Source organism: Triturus cristatus, chromosome 4_1, assembly GCF_964204655.1.
Source record: "Triturus cristatus chromosome 4_1, aTriCri1.1, whole genome shotgun sequence".
NCBI classification, from domain to species: domain Eukaryota; kingdom Metazoa; phylum Chordata; class Amphibia; order Caudata; family Salamandridae; genus Triturus; species Triturus cristatus.
In genome coordinates, this window is record NC_140585.1 from 376,102,183 (window position 1) to 376,123,835 (window position 21,653).

The 21,653-nt window shown below is 48.6% G+C and overlaps 1 protein-coding gene across 2 annotated transcripts in view; it reads right to left on the minus strand.

The window, feature by feature from the left end:
- ATXN10 (ataxin 10) overlaps positions 1-21,653 on the minus strand; it is an 842,223-nt gene that overhangs the window by 517,013 nt on the left and 303,557 nt on the right. The gene's annotated exons all lie outside the window — the stretch shown is intronic.

Consider the following 21,653-nt stretch of genomic DNA (forward strand, 5'->3'; position numbering starts at 1 on the left):
GGAGGTTTCAGGCTCGGTAATGCATTTTCGTATTCAGTCTTCCCCAATTTATTTTCCGTATGGATTGTGTTAGACTTCTTAACAACATTTATGACGTGAACCTTGTTAGGTATAATATTGTTTTAAGATCGAAAATTCTGTTTTGGTGTACTGAAGGGTGAGCATGATCTGCAGGTGGGCATAGTGAAACCACCTAAAGGTTGAGGTTTAAAAATCTTTATTAGTAAGATCTTGCAGTGCAATCACGGCATGAAAAAAATAAAAGGAATGAACTACACTTCGGGCCCAAATTAACAATACAGTATATAAAATGCTAGCAAATGCTTCTAGGTTCGCTAAAACGTTAATAAATATGGGTGGCATTTAGACATGAGACAGATACCTCCATGAACTTCAAAGAGCAAGCAGCCATGTTTGCATCTATCCCGCTTAGGGCGCATTTCAAAGCTGCTGATGCACAGCAAATTCCTTTCCATAAAAATACAAGGCTTAAGCCATCTGCGGCGAGCATACGATAAGTTAGCACAAATATATATATAACACACATGATCGTGTACTTGGTTAGCTCCTACACGGACGACATCGTTTGTCATGGATTACAACGGTTTCGCAAGCGGACCTAAATTCGTGAGCAGGTTTAAACAGAAACCTAAGACGCAAAAGGTTCAAAGCTATGCCTTATATGTCTTACCTGTGGTGGCCTCAAGTGAAATGAAATTAAATGAAAAGTGATGCTTATAAAGCGCAACTGCCACTCCTAACGGAGTCTCCTGGCGCTATCGAAAAACAAAGATCAGCTGTATCCGATTTGGACCTAGGTTAGTGCCAGACAATAGGCATCTGATGTTCCAAAGATCCATGTCTTTCTAAACTGCTCTTCCTGTTTCGCTGCTCTGAGTTCCTTTGGCATGCAATTCCAGGCCTTTGCCCCTAAAACCGTGGCAGATTTCCCTCCTCTGGTTATCAATTTGAAGCCAGGCCGTTTAAGCAGATTTGCAGCACTAGGTCTAAGTGTCCTCACTGTAGTGTATGGTTTAAATCTTGTTGAGAGGTATACAGGACCCAGCCGGCGGGTTGCTCTGAAGGTTGTCAACAGTAGTTTAAATAAAATTCTTTTGTGAACCGGGAGCCAGTAAAGGGTCTTCAGGGCGGCAGCTCCAGACGCTCTATGAGGAAGCCCTAGGACCAATCTGGCTGCTGCGAGCTGTACTACCTGCAGTCTCCTCAGGGTAGCTTTGTGAGTCCCTGCCAGAAGGCTATTACAGTAGTCCAGCCGCAATAGTATAAGAGTCACTACCACTGTTTTCCTTGCGGCAAGCGGGATCAGGTGAAATAATTTTTTCAGAGTTTTAATAAGGCCAAAACAGGTTCCTGTTACTTTTAGGACATGAGGTTTAAAAGAGAGGGAAGAGTCGAACCACACTTGCAGATTTTTTGCAACCTCCACCGTTGATGGGGGTGCTACAGTGTCCTCTGGCCACCAATCCTTTGGTTAGAAAGGATTGTCCTTTCCAATCAGTAGGATTTCCATCTTATCAGTATTACAGCAGAGATGGTTATTTTTCATCCATTTGATGACTGCCGTAAAACAAGCATTAAAATTTTCTTTGGCTTCCGTGGAGTTCTTTCCCAGTGATAGGATCAACTGGTGTCATCTGCATAAGATGTAGTTTCGATCCCAAAAGTCGAGATCAGCGAGATAAGTGGGGCCATATATATGTTAAAAAGAAGTGGACTAAGAGATGCCCCCTGTGGGACACCCGTGGTGACGGTGCGTTCGGACCACGTGAATGCAGAATCCTTACTATCTCTACACACAGATCAGACCTTATTGTGTTTTTAGGGGCCAGGCACAGTAAATAGCGGTGCAAAGGAACTGTGGCATTAGTTTAAGTAGCTGTACGTTCAAGTCTAGTCTAACTCCTGGCCTCTGCACCAGGCCCAACATCGTCCAATTCTGGGCAAATCACCTAGTCTCTGGGTGCCCCAATGAGTGTAAAATGTATTTGTGCAATCCCCCCATGATCTGCAATGGTTTCCCATACCCTCATGTTAGGTACAGTATGTTATGTACAATACCCCACTGCTTCACAGCTAGGTTTGCGCTATATAAATACCAATACATAGCCTCACTCAAAAAGCAGAGCATTGAAGTATATCTAGGCGTTTCCCGGGATATATGGGGGGACAATGGATAAGAGAGGGCATCAGTTTGGCAGCTATGACAGACACAGTGGGTAAGATAGATGTTTGGAGAGTACAAATTATTGTCGGATTTTTGGCAAACCGCCAATCTACAAATAATATATTTTTATAACAAGAGCTTACTCTTAAACCCATGCGAACCTGGGCATTTGGCACTACTTCAAGCCAATGCCTCACATCGGTAGAATTCAAAACAAATTACAATAACCAGTGACATTGCAAGAAATTAAATGTCTACATTTGTTGTCCAATTGTTATATAAACAAGCACATGAAATGTGTCATTCCTGCAAAAAACGGAAAAATCCCAACCAATGGACTGAAGAGACAGGAGGTGAGATGGATGTGAATATTTGTGTGTTTATAACAAACAAGTGTATGATGTCCTTAGCAAGTTAAACAATGAATTGTAGTTTGTTACTCAGTCGTCAATTACGTTTTGACCCTTATCAGGATACAAGGGTCTCATCAGGACAATATTGATATAGGAACATCTGTAATAAATTAATTAAAACTTTAGGATATGTGCTATGTGGTCTTGTCATATTGTATGTGAAAATGACTGGAGGAGAATTACCTGTCTTGGCCAGATCCCTAATGTTCACCCAAAAAAGAGGTGAAAAGCCTACGCATCCTTATCGATTAAGAACGATCCATGAAAACGCAGATAGGTGCAGTGACATCATTGTGCTTCCAGCAACTCCGGGAGATAAGAAAAATAAGAAGATTCTTTACCTTTGAAGCACTCACTCACATCATAATTGCATTAGACATGTCCCGTATAGATTACGCTAATGCTCATTACACAGGACTCCCTGCTAGCCTAACTCACAGACTGCAAATCGTGCAAAACCAAGCAGGCAGGCTGATTTTTCATAAACCTAGACATTGCCTTACACGGGTTCCCAGTAGCTTAGAGATCCTTTATCAAAACCGTCTGCTTAGTCTTCAAATCCCTCCATGGCAAAAGTCCAGCTTTAATATCTACCAGAATCCAGCGCTATACCCCTAACATCAGCTCAGACCAGTCCACCTCAACCTGCTGTCTGTTTCTAGAAGCAAAAGGAAGAGGTTAGGTGGGTCCAGATTTTCGCTTTCTGTCTCCTGCACGTTGAATACATTCCCCCTTGACATAAGATGCTTAGTGAACTATGAAGGATTTAGGAAAAAATTGAAAACTTGGCTATTCAAGTAAGCCTATGACTAACTTCGATAGCAGCTGCATCGTTCTACCTCAGCGCCAAAAGACCTTTCAGTGTAAGTGCACTTAATAAATTTCCCATAACATGTTAATGTATAACCTAGTCCAAAGATGGTGGTGTTGCAACATGCTTGAGTTCCCATCAATGGTAAGCAAAAAAGTACTTACTCAGGAGTTGTTAAACCTACAATTGAGAAATAGGGATAATGATATTAGTTTATAAACTCTTTGTAATATAGATTCTAGCAGGAGTGAGGCACCTGCAAACAAACTTACCCGCGAGTTTGTAGTTAAATAAAATCTTCTGCAGTTTTCAACTCTTAAATGGGAGCTTAACCTGGGAGTGCAGGCCCCCGAGTGAGAGCCTAACATGCTAGACTGCTGTTGGTGCACAAATAAAAGGTTCCTCTCTGCTGGCCACTCAAAAGCGATGTAACATTGACCGTCACTCTCTGCTAGAACAGAAGGTGCAAGGCGTGTCTGCTTTCGCTTACACAGCAGACCCCAAAAGTGAGGCTTGGAAAGTGGCATGCGAGCCATGCGCCTGAATATCACAGACAATGACGGTCTGGACGCCTCCCAAGGAAAGGTCGGCACCATCCAAATATGTGGATGTTTACGTATTATTAAAGGAAGTGGTCCTTAGGGGCCACCCGGGTTACTTACAACCACCTGCTATGCCTTCCAAGAATGAAGAGTCGGTCACACAGTAGAGAATACAAACATCGTTAATTAGCAATATTCTGCAGAGGAGTCCAATCTGACCTGCACCCTAAGATGTCTGCCGAGGGACTGACCCCCCCCCCCCAACAGTCTGCAACACGTAATGATTCTTCCCAAGAGCCTCCAACCATGCCCACAGTGGAAAGTTACCGGCCTGGGCCAAACATGAACAAAGGAGGCACAGAAGGATGAGCTACCACCTGCCAGATGGGTACATACTATCTGCAATTCAAGGTTACAGCGCGGAGTCTCAGTCTCCTAACATGGGGGCAGGACTACACACTTGGATAGGTATGCGAGGGCAGAAGGGCCTATTCATTAGTAAGTCGGGAAGCAGCCTTGAACAGAAGAGAAAATAATACCGAGATACAGTGTTCTGCTGAGGCAAGCAATACTGAATAATGAGGCCTAGTTCGAGCACAGCCTAATAGGGATTACGAAATACAAAATGGAGTCACACTCGCTAACTGAAGCCTGCACATTACGGGGATAACTCAGTGGGTTGCATAACGTGAATACGAATGGCGTCTATTTAGTCACACACTGCTAACCTAATATAGCATGAAACGAGTGCATAGCAGGAATGGGATTTTCAAAACCTAACATTATGAAGCTATCAGAAAATAGTGAACACAGATTATGTACCAGGCATCTAAGGTCAATAGGCACTACTAGAATTTCAAAGAAGCATTGGATACTCCTATATCAAGAAACCACATAGAATTGAAAGAAATAGGTTATCAGTAAGAGTGTAAAAAATAAGGGAATCTATTGCCAATTTATCAATTGCAATTAAAAGGAATCATAAATCTGTATGGTTAAACGTAAAACTGTGTATCATACTACTAAAGCAATCTTGCACAATACAAATTGTTTTTACAGCAGTCGAATTCCAATGTCACATCATCAGGAACCACGGACTCAACATTGTCCCGGACGCCGACGACACCGAGCTGATCCTCTCCCTCACCAACGAACCCACAGTTGCCAAGAACAACTTCCACAACGGGATGAAGGCTGTCGCCACCTAGATAAAGGACAGCTGCCTCAAGCTAAACTAAGAGAAGAACACAGTCCTCATCCTGGGCTCCACTCCCTCGGCCTTGGACGACTCTTTGGTGCCGGCAGATCTTGGATTCCCCCCACATCCACAGACCTCAAACAAAACCTCGGCATCATCCTCGACTCCTCACTCACCATTAATCGCCAGTCTCATCATCCTGCTTCCACACACTACGCCTGCTCTGAAAGATCTTTAAGTAGATCCCCACCGAGTCCAGAAAGGAGGTCAGCCACACACTCATCATCAGCAGACTCGATTACGGCAATGCACTCTACGCCGGCATCACCCAGAAACTCCTCAAGAAACTGCAGAGCATTCAGAACGCCTCCGCCAGACTCAACCTTAATATCCTCCACCGCAGGCACATCACCGGCCACATGAAAGAACTCCACTGGCTCCCTGTCAACAGATGAATCAACTTCAAGCTCCTCACACAAAGTCCTACATGACCTGCATACCTCAACCACCGCCTCACATTCAACACACCAACCAGATACCTCTGCTCCGCCCAACTGGCCCTGGCCACCATCCCATGTATCCGCAAGACCAAGGCTGGAGGAAGATCCATCTCCTACATCGCAGCAAAGACCTAGAATATTCTGCCTCTCCACCTTAGGCAATCACCGTCACTGCCTCAATTCAGGCAGGTAGGACCTCAAGACCTAGCTCTTCAACTGAACCACAGTGCCTTTGATGGATCAGCAGTCACGCCCCTCCCCCCCTCCAAGTGCCTTGAGACCCTTACGGGTGAGTAGTCGCATTTTACAAGGCACTTGATTGATTGACATATTGTTATGATATCTAAAATTCAAAGTGGCCGATAATCACTGGAGCAATTCTGTAGTATCACAGGTGTCGTTACAATGTCACCAATTTAGAACATCAGTCCCTTCTTGGGGGAACTTGTTTTGTTACCAAGGTCTAATCTCCAGAAGGTGGCACTGAACCGCACCATTGTTCCGCTGTATTAAGTACATTGCAATAGTCACATTTTGTTATCCACTTGCACTCTAGCCTTTGTAGATTGAGTACCAGATCTCCACGCCTCTCTGGTTGATGAGCCAGGTCAATCAGCTGCCACCTTAAGTCATTCGCAGTATGGTTTATACCTTGATAATGTAGGACCACTGATGGGGATTCTGCTTCGATGTTGACCAAGTTGTACATTTTCACTTGGTTTGCCCAATATAGACACTCTTACATGGGCACTTGATGCATTAGACCACATTGATAGAGTTACAGTTAAAAAAATATCTTAGCTCCATATCTATAGTATTTTGTACCAATCATTTAGCATTACATGTAAATTGGCAAGCTACACAATCAATCTTATGTAACAGTACAAATGTATACATGTAATTGATTGCAGTGATGTTGCTGGTTACTAGAATTTATTTTTTAGGTATACTGATGTGAACTATTGTTTTTGAAGCAGTATCCACTAATAGGTCACCAATTCGCCATCTGGCAAATTTTCAGTGACTTTTTCTAAAAGTTAATAGTGCAGGTAGACTTCCATGCAAGTTAGCTTCACATTTAGTACAAAGAGCGCTTCAAACCTGCAGCTGTATGATCAATCACAGGAGTAAGAGTCTGGTGAAAACACTGGACTCTACATCTAGCATCATTCTGTAGTTGGATACTTGGCTGGGGTCACCTTTCTTCCAAATTGGATGGAGGATTGAGCTCCTCTATGACAATCATATGATTTGTAGCTTGAATGCAGTTGTGTAGATGGGTGGCACAACCACTTTGCCCAATAGCCCAGTTTGATCATAAATGCACCGAGAAAGCTGGGCTAAAACAAAAGTATAGTCCAGCACGGTAGGCGATGAATGTATGTAACTAATAAGGGGCATCAGGGCTTAGCTTTGCATTCAACGCAGGGGTGCCGAAGCCTGGCGGCGGCACTCCTTGGAGGTATCGTTCCGAGCAGCTGCAGAAATGCGCTGGGAGGAGAGGGGTGACGGCGTGCCACACGGGGCCTACAGACCTGCAGTGCGCAGCATCCAAGGGCCTGGCGCCACCCGACCCCTTACGCTCGGGTCGGACCACTGGGGGGCACGAGCTGCCGGGGCCGCTCGGCCTTCGCTCTACTGGGTAGGGTGAAGGGCCCCCCGCCAGGCTGCAGGCCCTCCTGTCGGACGGTCCATGCAGGGTGGAAGCTCTTTGCTTGAAACAACAGCCGAGGCTGGCCAAGCAGTCCATCCCTAAACGGACAGAGAGTGCCCAATCGATCGGAGTACGGCCGGGGCCTCCCCTGGCAGGCCGCCCTGCGCAGGGGATGCCGGCTTCGCATCCCTGCCTGCTCCCGGGGTGAGCAGGCTTGGAGGAAAGGCCCATCGGGAAGGGGCTGAGAGGCAGACTCGGACCCAGGCCCTGGCGGGCGGGCCCAGGTCTTGCCTTCCCCGGTCTCAGAATTGCCAGACCTCAGAATCGCCGGACCTCACGGAGGTCTGACTGACCCTCTCTTACCCCCCTTTCTTGTGACCTGTGCGCACCGAGTGACAGAGGGGACCCAAGGCGCGAACGTGCCCGACCTCCTGGAGCCCTCACTGGGATCTGGGAGGCAAATGAGCCCTTATTGGGACTTCCAGGGAAGCCCAACCATCAGGTCAACCCATTGGAAAGCATTGCGCGCGACCAGATGGCCGAGGGCAAAGGCATGACCAGATGGCCTGGCTCGAAGTGCGGCCACCTGGTCGCTCTGTGCCCTAACGAACGGGTGAGCGGGCGCCGAGGCATGGGGGGCCGGAGGTCCGGGGCCCTAGCTTGGCCTCAGAGATGGGGTTGCGAGGGGGGGAGCCCGCGGACACCTTGACAAGCAGGCGAAGCGGGGGAAGTCTGCACGGGACCGATGGACCCCCACTCCGGGCCCTTGGCAATGTGGCAGGCTGGGGGAAGGGGCCCAGGGCTGGAGCACCCGACCCGAGGCTCGGTGGGGCCCCTGGACCCAGCCGGGGCTCCCAGGCCCAAAGGCACAGGGGAATCCTCCCCGGACCCGTGGGACCCCGTCCCGGGCAGCCTGTCACGCGACAGGCCAAAGGACGGAGCCCGGGGGGTAGAGGCCCCAGACGGAGATCCTGAACCCAGCCAAGCAAGGGGGACACGACGGAACCACGCCTCGGGCCTTTGGCATAGCGGCAGGCCAGGGGACAGGCCCAGGGCTGGAGCACCCGACCTGGGCCCGGCAGGACCTGGACCCAGCCGGGGTTACCAGGCCCAGAGGCACAGGGGAAGCCTCCTCGGGCCCACAGGACCCAGACCCGGGCACCCTGCCACGTGGCAGGTCTGAGGACGGAGCCCAGGGTGGAGAGTTAGCCCTCTCCAGGGCCCTCAGGTGCCCCGGCTGGAGCTCCTGAACCCAGCCAAGCAGGGGGAGGCTCACCGGGCACGACGGAACCCGGTCTTGGGCCTGTGGCAGAGCGGCAGGCCGGGGGACAGGGCCCAGAGATGGAGCACCCAACCAGGAGCACGGCGGAACCCTGGACCCAGCCTGGGCTCCTGGGCCCAGAGGCACAGGGGAAGCCTCCCCGGGCCTGATGGGACCCTGTTCCGGGCACCCTGCCACACGGCAGGCCCAAGGATGGAGCCCAGGGTGGGGAGGCCGCCCTCTGGGCCCTCAGGGGCCCCAGCTGGAGGTCCGGAACCCAACCAAGCAGGGTGACGCTCCCCGGGCACGGCGGAACCCCCTCGCGGGCTGCTGGAGGAGCGGCAGGCCAGGAGACTGAGCCTGGGGCCCATGGACCCTGTTGTGGCTCCCAGGCAGAGGTGAGGCCTCCCCGGGCCCGCGGGCTCCGATCCTGGGCACCACGCCACACATAGTGCCGGAGGACGGAGCCCCGGGCTCGGAGGGTGCGTCCTGCCTGTCCGGCTGCTGGCTGAGGACTGCTAGGGCGAGAGGGGTTTTGGAGTACCCTATCCAAAGTAATCCGGAGGAAGGTAACCCCCCTTTCTGGTAACCCGTGCACACAGCGAGACTGAGGGCACCATAGGCGTGGAGGTGCACGACCTCCGGGAACCCTGGCTGGGATCGGGGAGGTAAATGAGCCCTCATCGGGACTTCCAGGGCAGCCTGCCCTTCGGACTGCTCGGGGGCTCTGCGTCCTGGGGGCTACGAGACCCCGGCTGGGCCTCAGGCCCGGGGCTGCGGATGGGGTCCCCGACAGACCTCTGACATGGGGTCCCCCAGGCACCTTGACAGGCAGGCAAAGCAGGAGGAAGGCTTGCCGGGGCCGACGGACCCCCGTCCTGGGACCATGGCTGAGCAGGGGGATGGAGCCCAGTCCCCTAAGCCCAGCTGGAGGGCTCAGGCCGGTATGCGCAGGTGAGCTCCCTCAAGCCCTGCGTCCCGGGCACCCTGCCAAGCGGCAGGCCCGAGGATGGAGCCCGGGGTGGGGTGGGCACCCTCCACCCCAGGGCCACCAAGGTCCGCTGCCGGAGCCCCTGAACCCAAACCCGACGGGCCCCGGGCCCATGGCGGAGTGGAGAACGGAGCCCAGTGTAGGGAGCGCCCAGCCCAGACGCCCAGGGAAGGACCCCCCGGGCCCGATGGAGCCTGTCCCAGGTGCTTTGCCACGCAACAAGCCGAAGGACGGAGCCCCGGACATGGGGGAAGGTGGTGCCCGGTCCCAGCCCATCTGGTCCCCGGCTGAGCGCCACCAGCCCGAGAGCGGTTCCGGCATACCCTGTCCCTAGTAATCCGGAGGAAAGCTACCCTTCTTTCTGGTAACCTGTGCGCATCGAGTGACGGAGGGGACCCAGGGCACGGGCGCCCAACCTCCTGGAGCCCTGGCTGGGATCAGGAGGCGGGTGAGCCCTCATCGGGACTTCCAGGCTGGCCCAGCCATCTGGTCACCCCATTGGAAAGCATTGCGCACAACCAGATGGCCGAGGGGAAAGGTTCGACCAAATGGCCGGGCCAAAAGGAAGTCAATCTGCCCTCCCTTAGCCTTCACCGGAGGGCTCCCTCCTGCTCATGCAGTGCTCGGGAGCTCTGCGTCCCGAGGGCTTGGAGACCCCAGCTGAGCCTCTTGCCCGGGGCTGATAATGGGGGTCCCCGTCGGCCCTTGGCTGAGCTTAACCCATCCCTGAGCCCACCCCTAGGCCAGGACGCATGAGGAAGGCCTCCACGGGCCAGCATCGGGCCACCAAGGGCCCCGGCCTATGCTCCTGAACCCAGCCAAGCTGGGGAAGGCCCACCCGGGCACAGGGCACAGGGCGTGGGACGAAGCCCAGGGTGGTTGCACCTGACCAGAGCTCTCGGGCCCAGACGCCCAGGGGAGAACTGTCCAGGACCGATGGAGCCCGTATTGGGCACTTTGCCACGCAGCAGGCCAGAAGAGGGAGCCCCGGGAAGTGGGGAGGTGTTGTCTGGGCCTCGCCCTTCTGGTCCCCGGCTGGGAACCGCCAGTCCGGGAGCGGTTCCGGCATACCCTGTCCCTAGTAATCTGGCGGAAACCTACCCTTCTTTTCTGATAACCCCTGCACACCGAGTGACGGAGGGGACCCAGGGCACGAGGGCGCCCGACCTTCTGGAGCCCTGGCTGGGATCGGGGAGGCGGGCAAGCCCTCATTGGGACTTCCAGGCCAGCCAGGCCATCTGGTCGCCCCATTAGAAAGCATTGCGCGTGACCAGATGGCCGAGGGGGAAGGCGCGACCAGATGGCCCAGCCCGAAGGACGCCAAGTTGCCCACCCAAGCATTCTCCTGAGGGCTCCCGGGTGCCTATGCAGGGCACAGGGGCTCTGCGTCCAAGGGGGTTCAGAGATCTTCTCAGCTGGGCATCAGGCATAGGGCTGAGAATGGGGGTCCCCGGCAGACCTCCGACCCGGGCCCACGGCAGAGCTTAACCCATACCTGGGCCCGCTCGGCGGTCCTGGGCCAGGCTGTGCGGGGGAAGCCTCCACGTCCCTGCGTCGGGCCACCACGGGCTCCGGCATATGCTCCTGAACCCAGCCAAGCTAGGAAAGGCCCGCCCGGGGCGTGGGACGGAGCCCCGGTTGGGAGCACCCGGCCAGAGCTCTCGGGCGAAGACGCCCAGGGGAGGACTGTTCAGGACTGATGGAGCCTGTCCTGGGCACTTTGGCGCGAAGCAGGGCAGAGCCCCAGACGGGGGTGGGGGGGGGGGGTGGGGGAGGACAGGTGGTGCCCGGTCCCAGCCCATCTGGTCCCCAGCTGAGAACAGACGCCCCGGGAGCGGTTCCAGCATACCCTGTCCCTAGTAATCCGGAGGAAAGCTACCCTTCTTTCTGGGTCTCTGGCACGAGGCTGCAAGGGGGGGCCCCCGACGGAACTCTGACCCTGGGCCCGCAGGCACCTTGACACACAGGTGAAGTGGGGGAGGCCTGCCCTTGTCCGATGGACCCCTGTGACGGGCACCCAGACCCTCTGTTGGCCACAGGACATGGGCTCCCAGGGCCCGCGGGAGCCCAGGTCCCAGAACCTGTCCCCGCTTTTGGACCCAACCAGGCCGTGGACAGGGGAGCCTCCCCGGGCACCAGGGACCCATTTCCCGGGCACACTGACCCTTGGCTGGCCGCAGGACGGGGTTCCCACACCCCAGGCCCTATCCAAAACCCAGGCCATGCTTACTCTGCAACAAACTCTGTATATAAGGCCTGTGTTCTGTGACTTCAATGTACTACCTCAGGCAGCACTTGAGAGTCCTCTGTGGACGTAGTCCCACTCATGAGTGATTAATAAACTTGTTATTTGAATTCCAGCTTCAGTGCCAATCTCTATTTTGTAGGTCTAAGGACCCGTGGACAGAGAAGGGTGATGCCTGCACCGGAGTGCTCATTGAAAAGCACATTTCCACAGTTGACGCCCGACACGAGGGTCCTCATCGGAGACGTGGCCATCCAAAGGAGTGTTCTTGATGGAATAGTGGAATATTGCTGAGGAGACGTCCTGCATGAGGAGACCCTTGTCTTTGCAGCCGAAGTGGTTTTTCCGGTTTTCTTGATTTGACCCTCCAGGTGTTGGCCGGTCCCGACTGAGGTATCCTTTGGTGTTCTTTTCGACCAAGAGATTGGCAGTTGGAAGTTGGAGACTCTTATTTGGTAAGGTCGCTGAAGCGGCACTCTTGATTTGCTTGGCCAAGATTCTAGTTTTGTTTGTTTTGATTTATCCTTTGCAAAAGATAAAGGCAGGTAATGTGGAGATTTTTCTCTACTTTGGTATATCTTGGAAACGTAATATTTTACAAAGATTTGGTAGCATGCTTGTTCCTAGCACACTCCGTAGGTTGTGTTGCTCTCTTGGTGGTACCAAAATGGATTTAGATAGAAGTCAGTCGGCTCCCCCAGAGGGGACACCTGATAGGCATATGTACGTTAAATACGTTTTTTCTCCCATAATGTATAGTACTCTGTGGAACAAATATACAAAAAAGGATCCTTTGTGAATGGCCAATGAATAGGACATTTGATTTTAAAAAGATTCAGTATGTAGAGCAGTATTTGTTTTAGCATAAGAGTCGACAAGATATGTTTGATTGTGTACGAATGTGAGAGAAAAAAGTGCAAGAGAGTAAGGAAAGAAGAAGCTATAGCAGAAAAAGAACAGCGTAAAACGATATATATAAAAAAGCATTGGAATTAAAAAATAAAGTGATGAAGGCAATAAAAGAAAAAGAGGAAAGGGAGCGTTGTTTAGAGGTAACTGGCCAGTACCCTATTAGGCGCCCCATTTATCCCATACTTAATAAACCTCAGTAGGACTCCATTTTGTTAGATAGACCTCCGCCCCAGTATAAATTTCCCTCAGCCCCAGAGGATGATCTTTCTGAAGAAGAACATCTTTCTTCAGATGATAAACACTTAGATAAGCAAGATGGGCGGCAGACTCGCTCTACTTTGACTGCTGATGAAAAAGCCACTATCAGATCGACTGCTCGCAAAGAAGCTCATGGGACTACTTCTGCCCCATACCTTGTAGCAATGGTTCAGCAGTGGAAGGATTTAGAGCAGCTATATATTACAGAGAAGTTTACCTGGGAGGTAATACTTGGTTTTAGAAACGTTTCTAAAAACTTAGAGCCCACTGATATCAATTCTGATTATAAACAATTAAGTGATGGAACTTTTCTTTTTTCAAATATACCTGATTTAATTAGGCAAGTAGTTAAATTAAGACATGATACACTATGTTTAAAAGCGGAGCAAAAATCAGTTGGTAAAGTTAAAACTGCACGAACAGTTCAGACCCCAGTGCAGAAAGAAGTAGTTTTGGGGACAGACAATGACCCTTGTGATAGTGTGGTTACTGTAACACCGATGCGTGAAGCTGCGCCTCTGTATGTTCCTCCAAAGGGTACGGGAACAAGTGCTGATCAAGATTCAGATGATGCAAAGGGATATTTTGTCTATAATTGGGTCTATACTCCCTGGAGTAATGCAGATGTTATGGCTCTTAAAGCTGCTTTGCCTGATCCACGGAAAAATCTGGCTGCTTTTTATGAAGAAGTGGAAGGAGCTATTAGCTCCTGCACTATGACTCTGCCAGATATTGACATGTTTTTAGGTCTTGCCTGATCCAGCGCTTGCGCTGATCTGGCCGAGACATTTTGTATACAGGCTTTTCAAAGTGCTGCCGTGGCCTAAATCTTCAGTGCACGTGAACGTGCACGCGCGCAGCGCCATGTGTCTTTCCTCCGCACGCGATCGTAATCGCGAACGTGATCACTTTCACTTTCGCGGCTGCGTTGCCAAAGCTTGTTTTTTTTGTTTGTGGGGTTTTTTTGACCGTCGTATCCAGTTTTTTTTTAATCTGTGGCAGTTCTACATATTGTAGAGGGTGGGGGAGATAAATCTATAAACTTACTCGTTAAACTGGTCATATCTCTGCAGCCATTGCACATATTAGTGCGTTGCAAATATGCGAGGCTGCAGTGTCGGGTTCGTTGCAGGTTCTCGTGTCACGTGGCCTTAATTGGGCTAAAGGTCCTTTTGAGGGTGAAAGGGTCGTGCCTTTCAGGGCTCGCAACACAAGAATGTTTCCAGCCAGTGTTGATGAACTAATTCCCAGACCAGTTATATATTTTTATTGTTCAGTCCCACAAGTGAGCTATTGGACAGTAGCGCTATGTCACGGTTTCGGATTTCCACTGTACGCTGCCTGGTAGTGCGTATACAAAGGGAGGTGGTGCTTGTGGCAAGGTTCTGGTTCGCAGGTGTATCATTCATACTTTGAGAAGCTACGTCGGAGGCTTTAGTTTCACTTTGGGGGTCGCACTGAAATATGCTGTTATGATGGTAACTGCGTTAGACGTATGCCTGTGCCCGAACGAGAAGTGCTGGTCCACAACATTTAAAATAGTGATGTGATGGGCTTTCTGGGTGACGAGGTCAAATCGGTATACTAACTTCTTCGAACAGGGAGGCTGCTAATACTAAGTAGCTCGGGGAAGTTCCGTCATGCCGGTTGAGGCTTGGCAAAACTTTCAAATGGTCGCTGTTCTAATGGGGACGCTGCCTTTCCATACTCTTCCCCCAATATTTTTTTTTTTTTTAAAGCTTTGCCACCACGCCTTGTTGCACTTTCAGTTTAATAGAGGCTGCATGCGCCTTACTTTTACTCACACTGGACTTGTTTTGCCTCGTTGCCAAGCTTTGTGTTTGGTGAACATCAGGCCTGCTACAGAGCAAAAGGAAGGGAGGCAGCGCTTATTAGTGTGCCCTGTAATGCAGTAGGGGTTAGGATCACCTGCCATCCTGCTGCCTGCAGAGCTAGGGTCTGCACTTTAGGAAGACTACACCACCGCCGGCACAGTGAACACTTGACTAGAAATTAGTTGTGCCTCAATCTCCACCACAGACAGGCGCCCTGATTGAAAGCAAGATGCTGTGTATTTTGTTGGCTATATTTAAAAAAAAAAACTTTAGTCCTTATTGATGATGTTTGTCTGTGCCCCCAATGCCTGCTATAATTTTGACCCCAGTCAAGACCTGTGAGTTCCTTGCATTCCCGCCCCGAGTACCCCCCAGCAGCAGCAGTGCACACAGAGCAATAACTCATAGTAAACTTACATCGTTCTGCAAGAACCAGGCACCACAAGTACACAAGCAACCAGCATTTACTCTGCATGCTTACAGTAGGTTTATTAACCCGTAGCGCTATTTTTGACAATACATACAACTCCAAAGTCTGCATGACTTGTATATTTACTAAACTTCTTATGGCATATTTGTTCAAAAGAACTTTGCAGCACCTCGGTGCATGTCACTAGCTGAAAAACAGTAAAACAAGCATTGGCATAGCCAATAGGTCTCGCCTTTGGGACCTTATAAGTGTTTAGCCATGCGACAGTTGCATAAATAAACACTTATAAGGTCCCAAAAGCGAGACCTATTGGCTATGCCAATGCTTGCTTACTATGCATATGTGTTAGTTTTAAACTTGCTCACTTGGGTATTCAGTTCTTGAAAATCCAAGAGACAATCTTACAATTGCATGTTGTGATGGTCAAGACTTAAAAAGCCATTCACAAAATGTTCTCAATGCCAATGTACATAGATCTCCACCAAAGAAAACGAAGTGTGAATTGATCCACATTACCTCACATAGGATACTAATGAGAACATGTTAAAAACAAACAAAAATGGAAGACACCGTGGGAGCAGAGGGGATGGAACGAATCTCCCAAAATAAGACAAGTGACTTCATAACACCAATAAGAAGACAAGTGTGTCCTGCTGTAATGATAACCATTCAAATCAATATGGTACCACACCCACCAGTGGGAACCCTGATGCCCTAATCTCTACTGAATTCATAAACAGCTGTATCGAAGAAGATATGTAAACCTATCAATGGTTTCTATACTTATTTATGATACAGAGGTAGCTGTTGATTCGGTCATTCAAGTACAAATTACACTTGTGTGCCAGGCCAAATCAATCAAGGAATATGTTATTGAGACATAACATTTATAATTCTATCGGTTTTCATCAGGTGTTCTCCTATGCAGCTTGCTTGTGATATCGCGTGAGTAGCATTGCCTCCTACACAATGCACCTTAGATATGTATGGATAGGCATACCCTCACAAATGCTAGGTTCTACATTTGCAACACGTTGGTCAGACGAATCAGGGAGTACACATGAAAAACTATCTGTTGAACAGTTTGTCACAACATTACTGGACTAACCATCAATGTCACAGCAATGTAAATAGATTTTCATTTCCTATATTTTATCATGTGCACAACATTGCACAGATGCCTTCCGCACAGATGTCTGAACGTCAAGGCATCTGGAAGCCTGTTTATTTGCATGTGAATGTATCGCTGAATTTTGTAAATCACACACGCTATAGCTAATTGTGTCGTCTCTGATCACATTGCATTACAGAGTTTGCCAGCTACATGGAAAAAAGCATCATCTTATTGGAACAGGAAACTCTTTCACATTGTTCTGAAATTCAGAAGGACAGAGGTTAAAGGAATCTCTCTACTTAAATTTAGCTAACAGAGAAGACAGATGACTGGTAGACCAGGACCTAAAAATCCAATTCGCAAGAACTATCACCATATTCAGCAACATGTAAAAACAAAAATACCCCTTTTTTTGTAAAACAGTGCAGCTACTTATGCAAACAAAAAAGCACTTTAAAAATCTGTAATCCCTGATCACAGACAATGCCCCCTCGAAGTTCCCTTTCTGATGTCATACCTTGAAAGAGTCCAAGGCAGGGTTTCCTCTGCATGGTATTGTAACCTGACCAGATGAGGGCAAGGGAATTATTAGAAATGTGCCCAGCAGATCTCTTTAAATACTGAGAAGTATATATGTTCAATACAATTAAAATGTGTAAATAACCTGAAGTTGCTCAATGAGTGAATTAACACATATCTACCAGTGGCTACAAATCTCTGGTAGCACAAGATGGCACTCAATACATCTTCCGGAGACAAAAATATACAGGGCTTATTTTGTGGTTTCAGGATGTTTTCCAGGCCCTCCACTATCTTTAGGTCGAGACTACAGCAGCGCATACGCTATTGCTCGACTTTTAGTAAGTGGGTTTTAAAAGTGTTTCCCACCGGCTTTTGCAGGCCTAATGCTTGCGTTCACGTGAGCGTGAACGTGCACAGCTGCCAGCTTTCGGATTACTTTTACTTTGGGCGCTGTTGCGCGCGCACCACTCGCGTGTTTGCCGGCACGCGTGCACACAACTCCCTCCGCCTCTCTCTCCTGCTTTGCATTCCCAGCGACCAAGCTTGTTCCTGGGTGGCTCTAGGTCTATTGATGCTTTTATTGTCAGATACTGTCAGCCTGGCTGTATTTACTCTGGTCTTGGTTTTAATGCACATCTGTACCTGTGTGTCCTTGTACATCTGAATAGACCTAGTGGATACTTTCTTGGGAATGGGAAAAGCCATTGTTTATGTTATAATGTCTATTAATTAGGACATAAGGGGGAATTTCTGATCAGGGAACTCTCTATTCAAAAGAATGCACTCACAACAAAAGGCAAAATCTTAGCTGTCATACGCGGCATCTAGTTAACAAACAAGCATTGGCAAAGCCAATAGGCCTCACCTATGTGTGAGCTATTGGCTTTATCAATGTGTTTAAGACATGCTGCACAGCAGCGCAGGCTGCTGTTCAACATGACTTAAATGTCAAGAAAGAAAATCCCATGACGCAGCCAGAGTCGACTGTTTCATATTGCTTTTATTTTAAAGCCATGTGCAATTGTTGCATGGCTAAACACTTATAAGGTCCCAAAGGCAAGACCTATTGGCTATGCCAATGCTTGTTGGGACTTATTTTGCCCCCTGATATGTGGAGAACAATTCGGAAAAAATATGATAATGTAGCCTATGGTGATACTTGAGTGCATTTAGAAGAAATAGAAGCGGCTAGAGAGCCTGCACATAAACCACAACAGGAGATATAAGATCTTCCCAAACCTATTGTAACTAAGTTAAAAACTCTCATCCCCCTAAGAAAATAGATTGGACAACGCTAGCGTCTTGTAAACAGAAAGCGGATGAGTCAGTTTCTGATTTCTTTACACGATTTAAAGAGACATTCCATGACTTTAGTGGGCAGTCATTGACAAATGACATGGGTAAGCATCTGTTCGTCAACAAATATGTCGCTAACAAGTTGCCAGAAATAGCTAGTCGCCTAAAGGCCAGCGAGAGTTCATGGACTACGTCTTCCCCAGTCTCCCTTTTGACTATGGCCCAGTATTATGAGCGTCAGGAATTAGAAGTAAACGGCAAAGAGGATAAGAAGGTTAAAGACTTAAAGACGAAAGTTATGTTGGTTCAAGTATATGGTCCACCACTCAGAGGTGGTGGAAGGGTGGACATGCAGTATATACCCCAGGTGTACCCCCTTTCTCTCAATCAACTTTGTCTTCTGATCAGTGTGCTTATTGTAAAGATTGGACATTGGTGTTCTGAGTGCCCCCTTTTGCGAGGTCAGCAGTATCAACGGGGTCGAGGAAGCATGAGAGGACGCTCAGGGGAGGAATAGGAACTCGTCCCTGGTTTGAGGCAGTTGAACATGAGCCAAATTATTCTAATACTTTTGACAGACGAAATCAATATCAAATGTCAGATTATTCGGCTGATGGTTTTAGGGATTCTGATTATGCATAGGAATGCCTAGGATGGGGTAAGGAACCGGTTGAGGTCCCAGTAGATTAGAAAGGTCCTCATGTTGATGCAAATGTTTTGGGCTCAACTGATCGGTTTCTGTTTGATACAAGAGCTACTCGTAGTGCTCTGTCTAAAAAATTGTTTCCCTGGGCTTCCCTGTCTGGCGCAATGATAACATCGATAAGATTCTATGAGACACCTACATCTAGCCCACTGTCACAGCCACTTGCATTTAGTCTTGATAAATTCACTGCAGCATGTCCATTTTTGCTTTGCCCTACCACGCTGGATAACATTGTGGGTATCAATATGCTCAAACATTTTCGTGCTACAATACGTTGTTCCCCAGAAGGTGTGCGTGTTATCTTAAATTATAACTATCCAATGGTTGAGAGGTCTTGTCTCATTAAAGAAGATATTGCTCTAGCATCTTTACCTAGTACTTTATGGGCTACATCAGATACCGATGTGGGACAAATGGTTATTCCACCAGTGCATATATAAGTGAAGGAAGGTGCTTCATTGCCTCGATTGCCCCAATATAAAATATCTCGGGAAGGCGAAGAAGCATTGACGCACATTGTTCAGGATTTGATTAAGGTGGGGGTTGTGGAAGAAGTCCCTTATAACATTTGTAATAGCCCTATCCTTCCTATTTTGAAAAGAGACACTGACACTAAAATTTACAGATTCATTATTGATTTACGAGAGGTTAATAAAATTGTGGTGCCCTAATACCCGGTAGTCTCTGATATCACAACACTCCTTAGTATGGTTCCTCCTACTGCCACTACATTTAGTGTCATTGAGTTAAAGAATGCATTTTTTTCAATACCCATTCACCCTGATGGCTGTTATTTGTTCGGCTTCACTTTTAATAATAGTTCATACAGATTCTGTAGAGCTCCACAAGGGTATATAAAGAGTCCTAGCATTTATAGTCAGGCATTGAAAAGGCAGCTTGATTCGTTTCCTGTACCGAAAGGGATGGCTCTTATTTAATATGTCGATGACATCTTGTTGGCTGCCGATACCCCTGAACAGTGTAAAGAAGGAACACTGTCACTATTATCATTCCTTGCCTCTCATCAGCACAAAGTCTCTCAGAAGAAACAAATTTTGTAGACAGCAGGTTACATATTTAGGTCGCCTCCTGTCTAAGGAGGGACGTGCACTCACACCAGATCGCATTCAGACCATTTTAGACACACCTGTGCCCCATACTCAGAAGGACGTCGGTGCATTGATTGGCCTTACTTCTTTCTGTAGGCAGTGGATCCCTAGCTTTTCATACATTATTAAACCCTTATTGGCCCTTTTGACTCTCCCATGGACTACTGAATGCCAGAATGCCTTCCAACAGCTACGTCAAGCGCTTTGTTCTGCACCAGTATTAGGAACTCCAGACTACACTATGACTTTCACACTCTATGTACACGAGAGGGAAGGTTGTGCCCTCTCAGTTTTAACACAGACACACGGTGATAAACAACGTCCTTGTGCATATTTCTCAGCTGTCCTTGATCCAGTTGCTCGCGTGCTGCCTGGTTGTTTCCGAGCGGTAGCAGCAGCGGCTGTGTCCATACGTCAGAGTGAGGGAATAGTCTTGTCACATAGATTGTTTGTGTTAGTACCTCATTCAGTCAATGCTTTGCTAAATCAAACAAAGACACAGCATCTGACTAGTGCTCGCTTGACAGGATATGAATTGACACTTTTGGCCCCTCATATCACGCTGAAAAGATGTTTGACTCTGAATCCTGCTACATTATTGCCACTTTCAGCACCCAGTGTCAGCCACAAGAGCTACATGTCTGTATAACCCTTACTGAAGAACACACAAAGGGTCGTGTTGACCTACAAGATACACCACTTTCTAGTGTGGATGGGGAATTTTGGGTTGATGGATCCTGCCTGAAATTGCCTGATGGCACTACATCTGCTGCTTATGCAATTACAACACTTCAGACAGTAGTTGAGACAGCTCGTATCCCACATAAGTCAGCTCAAGCAGTTGAGTTGATAGCACTGACAAGAGCATGTGAGCTTAGTACAGAGTTGCTTGTTAACATGTACACTGATAGCCAATACGCCTCCGGCATGGCTCATAACTTCGGGCAACTCTGGAAAGAAAGAGGCTTTCTCACTTCACATGGGACACAAATAGTGGATGGAGAATTAGTACATAATCTCCTTACTGCCTTGACCTATCCTAAGAAAGTAGCAATTGTTAAATGTAGCACACACAAGAAAGTGACCGATAAAATAGGGGCAGGCAATGCCTTTGCGAATCATACAGCTCGAGAGACCTCAATGCAGCGAAGTACCACATCTATGTATGTCGTCAAATCACAGGCTGAACGTTGGCATGATGCCAGGCAAGAAGTGCTGAACATGCAACAATCTGCTTCTGTTGAAGAATTAGACCAATGGTCTAAGGAGGGAGCATTGGATGATGAGGGCTGTTGGAGGAATAAAGAAATGACAAAATGGAAGTTACCCACAGCCTATTTACATCCTATGATTCACATGGCACATGGGCCGGCACATGTTGGAGCATCCTCAATAGCAAAGCAACTTATGCAAGTTTGGGATCATTCAGAGATTGCCGGTACGGCTAAGAAAATAGTCCAGTCCTGTCTGATCTGTCTCCAGTATAATCCTGGAAAAGGAACACGAACTCAAACAGGAGGGTTTGCAATACCTACTGCACCTTTTGAGGTTCTGCAAATGGTGGAGCATCCAGCTTGAGCGCTGTAACAACTTGAAGTATGTCTTGGTAGTGGTTTGTGCCTTTAGTAAATGGGTGGAGGCATACGCTACGAAAGATAATACAGCTCTTAC